At 41.9% G+C, this 5,985-nt stretch overlaps 1 pseudogene; it reads left to right on the forward strand.

Annotated features, from left to right (window-relative positions):
* The first annotated feature begins 3,311 nt into the window (after positions 1-3,311).
* On the forward strand, positions 3,312-3,926 carry LOC137764787 (large ribosomal subunit protein uL13 pseudogene; annotated as a pseudogene).
* Positions 3,927-5,985: the final 2,059 nt, after the last annotated feature.

Raw genomic sequence — 5,985 nt, forward strand, 5'->3', positions numbered from 1 at the left:
GCCCAACAGGTTTTTAAGAGATTTTTGTCCCAACAGTGTATCTCCAAGCCAGAGTTCTTCAAACACTATTTCCAACCTCTACATACTACTTCGTTGGCAACTCGACAAATGGAGTACCTGATATCAGTATTCTTTTTTTAAAATTTACTTTATTGAAGTATAGTTGATTTATAAGGTTGTGTTAGTTTCTGCTATACAGCAAAGTGATTCAGTTGTACATATATATACACATTCTTTTTCGTATTATTTTCCATTGTGGTTTATTATAGGATATTGAATGTAGTTCTCTGTGCTGTAGAGTAGGACCTTGTTGTTTTTCCATCCTGTATATACTAGTTTGCAACTGCTAACCCCAAACTCCCAATCCATCCCTCCCCTCCCCTCTCTCCCCCTTGGCAACCATAAGTCTGTTCTCTATGTCTGTGAATCTCTTTCTGTTTCACAGATAGTTCATTTGTGTCATATTTTAGATTCCACATGTAAGTGATATCATATGGTATTTGTCCTTCTCTTTCTGACTTACTTCGCTTAGTATGATAATCTCTAGGTCCATCCATATTGCTGCAAATGGCATTATTTCATTCTTTTTTATGGCTGAGTACTATTCCAGTGTGTCTATATGTTGTACACATGCCACGTTTTTTTCATCCATTTATCTGTTGATGGACATTAAGGTTGTTTTCATGTCTTGACTATTGTAACTGGTGCTGCTATGAACACTGGGATGCATGTATCTTTTTGAATTAGAGTTTTTTTCAGATGTGTGCCCAGGAGTGGAATAGTTGGATCATATGGCAACTCTATTCTTGTTTTTTGAGGGACCTCTATACTGTTTTCCATAGTGGCTGCACCAATTTACGTTCCCACCAACAATGTAGGTGGGTTCCCTTTTCTCTACATCCTCTCCAGCATTTATTATTTGTGGACTTCGATATCAGTATTCTGAGAGCCATATGATAGCACAAAAAGTACAATAATTTCAACTCAATTTTAAGAGTATTGTTTTAGCCTCTGCCATATTGAGAATCTCCCAGGTCAGGAGAGGGAAAGAAGAGATGAAAGAAAGGTGTGTGTGTGCGTTTAAAGCAGGGACACACTACAACTGCATACTGAACTCATTTCTAAATGGAAACTTTCGTAGATAAGTGAAATAAGTGAATTCTTTCAGTCGACTAAAACAAAAGTAGAGAAAATTGTCAGTGAAACCAATTCCTCAATATCATGTCCTCAAGAAAGGAAAAGTTGGTTATCTAAATTTTTTGTTTTTTCTTATAGCTGTTTTGATTCTATGTAGGACCAGTCTGATTTGAAAGTATTATTCATCTGGTAAATAACCAAACAGATTTAGGACACTGCAAACCTAATTCCACTCATGAACATCTTCTTGTCTTATCTGTTCTGTTTTGAAATCTTGTCTTGGCTTGTTTCACAAGGACCTTATGAAGTGTTTCCGCGCCCCGGCTCCCCCCCCCGCCCCCAAAAATAGTGGAGCAATACAGTCATTAAGCCCATGGTCTCCTCCTAGCCTTGCCTGGACTTAGAGCATAAGGCCTGGACGCATGAGGCTGTGGAGCATTATTCATTGCTCACAGAGAGGCCAAGTGAGTCGGGATTAGCCTCAACAATGCACCCTGCTATTTGCTATTTGGCCAGGAGCAGGGTTCTTATCTAATACAATGCTTGTGCACATTCAGCTCATTGCTTGTCCATGTACATCCCCACACACAGGGAGGAGTTTTACAATCCAAAGTGACAACCATGTGTCCTTGGCTTTGTTCCCACCAGGGACAGGAAGGAAACTGCTCTGCGCTCTGCATTCTATCTCCTTGGCTGCTAACTCCTCTAATGCAATTATCTGGGCAAAGGACTCGAGTTTGCTTGTAGTCTTTATATGGACATCTTGTGCTGGTTATTAAGGAATTTTCTTTAATAAAGAGGCATTTTGACTTAACCTCAAGTGGTCACTAAGGTATCCAGGCATCATGACAAGAACGTCACTGGATCAATATTAGAAAATTACTTCAAGAAAAGGGAAATCAAGCTGAAGAGAAATATGGCCAAGAGACTCATATGTAACTAGTCCTCTGTTTAGGGATATTAAAGCCTCTGTTGCTGAACATAAGTAGGAAGCTTGAAGAATAGACTTAAATTTTACAAAGGGAAGAAGACTGTTCCATTGAGTGCTAAAAGTATTATAAAATTTCCAAGTCCAGGTCTTGTAAAGTCATTGCCCCCCTTCAGTCCTTACGTGATTTAGATCCCCTTTGGCTGTGAGGGTAGAGTGTGAGGGACTCCTTCTGATTCATAGGAAACCAGTGTAGCTACAAGCACCTGCCTAAGAACTACCTATCATTCTGAGTCCAAATATTTATTCCAGCGGCAGAGGCTGACAGAAACTGACAGGCATTTTGAATTCAGTCCTTCATACAGCAACAGGTAAGCAATGATCACCTGTGTATGAGGAAGCCTCCATATGAGAAATTTACCCAGCCAGGTACCTCCCTGCTGTGACCAGAGGAAAAAGCAGCCCTTCAGTTCAATACCTGTATTATTTTCCTATCGCCTCTGTGACAAATTACCACATTAATGGTTTTAAGCAACACAAACTTAGCATCTTATAATTCTGGAGTTCAGAAGTCCAAAATGGGTCTCACTGGACAAAAATCAAGATTTCAGCAGAGTTACTTTGCTTCTGGAGACTCTAGAGGGAAATATGTTTCCTTCCCTTTTTCAGCTTCCAGAAGTTGCCCTCAATCCTTGGTTCGTGGCCCCTTCCAGCAATCCCACCACTCTGACACCTGCTTCCATTGTCACGGTTCCTCTTCTGACCCTCCTGACTCCCTCTTTCTCTTATAAGGACCCTTGTGATTACATTGGGCACAACCAGATAACCCAGGATCATCTCAAGATCATTATATTTAATCACATGTGCTAAATCCTCTTTGCCATGTAAGGTAATATACTCACAGTTTCAATGACTAAGACTTGGACATCTCTGGAGGCTATTATGCTGCCAAACCCAGTACCCCTTTCCATTTCCAAGCCAGAAGCTATTGGACATTTCTATATTTAACTCTTCTTGCTCTACTCATCTCAACTGACCCAAAGTATTACTTGAAACTTCCTACTCCTTTACAAGATTGAGAGCGTCTAAGAAAAGCAGATGCTGTATTCTGCTTACTTACTATTGTATTCTTCGTAGTCCTTAGCATGATGGAAAAAAAAAAGTCAATAAAATGGACTTATTGAAAATTAAAAACTCCTGCTCATTGAAAGACATCACTGAGTGCTTTCCCAGGCAGCTGCCGAAGATGGCGGAGGGGCAGGTCCTGGTGCTCGATGGCCGAGGCCATCTCCTGGGCCGCCATCGTGGCCAAGCAGGTGCTCCTGGGCGGAAAGGTGGTGGTTGTGCGGCTGTGAGGGCATCAGCATTTCTGGCAATTTCTGTAGAGACAAGTTGAAGTACCTGGCCTTCCTCCGCAAGCGGGTGGACACCAACCCCTCCGGCGGCCCCTACCACTTCCGAGCCCCCAGCCGCATCTTCTGGCGGACAGTGCGAGGCATGCTGCCCCACAGGACCAAGCGAGGCCAGGAGGCTCGGGACCGCCCCAAGGTGTTTGATGGGATCCCGCCACCCTATGACAAGAAACAGCGGATGGTGGTTCCTGCCGCCCTCAAGGTTGTGCGTCTGAAGCCTGTGCGGAAGTTTGCCTACCTAGGGCGGCTGGCTCGTGAGGTTGGCTGGAAGTACCAGGCAGTAACAGCCACGCTGGAGGAGAAGAGAAAGGAGAAGGCCGAGATCCACTACCGGAAAAAGAAGCAGCTCCTGAGGCTACGGAAGCAGGACAAAAAGAACATAGAGAAGAAAATTGACAAATTCACAGAGGTCCTCAAGACCCATGGGTTCTTAGTCTGAGCCCAATAAAATTGACCGTTATTCTCCATGCTTGGCCTGGCCTGCCCTTCCTCCATCGCCACCCTAGGATAGGGGGACCCCCAGGGGTTGCCATCCAGGTGCCACAGGCAGCCTGGGGCTTAGAAGACTGGGTATAGTGAAGCGGCCTTAGCCACTGCTGTTTAAGAAAGGCCATTTTAAAAGCGTAGACAGTTATAAGGGCTGTGCAGGCAGAATTTGCCTGTGACCTATTCATTCATGAGAGTTTTAGGACACAGACAGTTGGAACAACCAGTGCTGTTGCATTATTGGCAAAAGTGAGCTGGAAGACCTAATTGGAAGGGACCCCCGCATCGCTTACAGGGAGTCTGTTTAAGTGTCCCACATGGTCAGTACTATACTCTGCAGCTGTTAGCATGTGAGAGAATGCTTGGGCAGCACGAGTCTGGGCTTCTAAAAGGTGTTTATGGAAGGGAAGTACGGCCCAAGGGGCCACAGGCATCGCCCTTGTGTCTTCCCTATATTTTGTGATCCAAAACTAATAAATTATTTTTAAAGAAAAGAAAAAGAAAAAGAAAGACATCATTGAGTAGTGGGGCAAAATTAGATGGGATTTCTGCTTCCAGCAATGTCTAAATAACAGGGACTAGGTTTACCTTCCTTCCTAAAACAACTAAAAAAATCTGGATAAAATATATGGCACAATGGTTGTTAAGATTTGGACAACAAACAATGAAAGACAGTGAACCCTGAGAGATGGGAAATAAATGCAGTGAACCCTACGCTTGCCTTGATTTGCCCCCTGGAGGGAGTTTCTGTCTGAAGTGGAGAATGGGATCCCAGGGAGAGTACATTGATGGAGTGTGTGTGGATAGAGTTTGCAGGGTGGAGAGTTGGAGGAGAGAAGAGAGACCTGTAGAGGGTCCTGCTCAAGTCTTCAGCTAAGTACTGATCAGTGCAGGTTTGTGAAGAAACTGTCCAGGTCTGGGGAAAGAACTCTCTGAAAAGAATAGAAGAACAGTGCCAGGAACTGACACAAAGCCAGAAATAGTTCCTATTCGCAGCAGGCAGAGTAGAAAACCTCATAATTCATGGGGCATTGGGTAGCGTTCTCAGAAGGCTTAGCTTCAGTTTTGAGACAAAGGTACCCTAGAATAAAGTCTGCTTTAGTACCAGATAACAAAGCTCAAAAGCAAGTTCTGAAATGATAATACTGTTTGTAAGCAACTCAACTGCATCCCAGAACAAAGCTCAAAAATATTTACAGAAATACTACAATATCCAGCAAACAAAAAGGTAAAATTCTCAATGTCTGACATCCATTCAGCAATGAACAGAATTAACATTCTGAATTAACATTTGGAAGATGTCAAGTATGACCCATAATGAGGATGAAAATCAGTCAATAGAAACTGATCTAAGAAGTATACAGATAATAGAATTAGTAGATGAGACATTAATAGGGTTATTACAACTGCATCCCATCAGGTCAAGAGGCTAGAGGAAAGATTGCACATGAAAACTAGACACAGAGAAGACATAAAGTGACCCAAATTATCTTCCAAAGATGAAAACTAAAATATCTGATATAAAAAATACAGCAGATTAAACACTGGAGAAAAAAAGATTAGGGGACTTGAAGACATACCTATAGAAGCTATCCAAAATAAAACCCAGAAAGAATTTTTTCAAAATTGAAAAATAATAAAACAGAAACTAACACACCATTGTAAAGCAATTATACTCCAATAAAGATGTTAAAAAAAAATTGAAAAATAAAGTGAGCAGAGCATCACTTGAGGTGGGGGGAAAGCAACTTTAAACATCAAATATACATGTAATTGGAGTCCCCAGAGCAGAGGAGGGATTTTCAGTTCTGATCTATTTTGGATACATTTGCTATGAATATTCATACATTATGTGGACGTATGCTTTAAATTCTCTTGGGTACATATCGAGGAGAGAAATTGCTGGGTCCTAGGGATCATAAAATTTAACTTATTAAAAAAACTGTCAAATAATTTTCCAAAGTGGTTTTATCATTTTACATTCACTACAGCAATGCATTAAAATTTCAGCTCCTTTGCAGC

This window comes from Eschrichtius robustus, chromosome 5, assembly GCF_028021215.1.
Source record: "Eschrichtius robustus isolate mEscRob2 chromosome 5, mEscRob2.pri, whole genome shotgun sequence".
NCBI classification, from domain to species: domain Eukaryota; kingdom Metazoa; phylum Chordata; class Mammalia; order Artiodactyla; family Eschrichtiidae; genus Eschrichtius; species Eschrichtius robustus.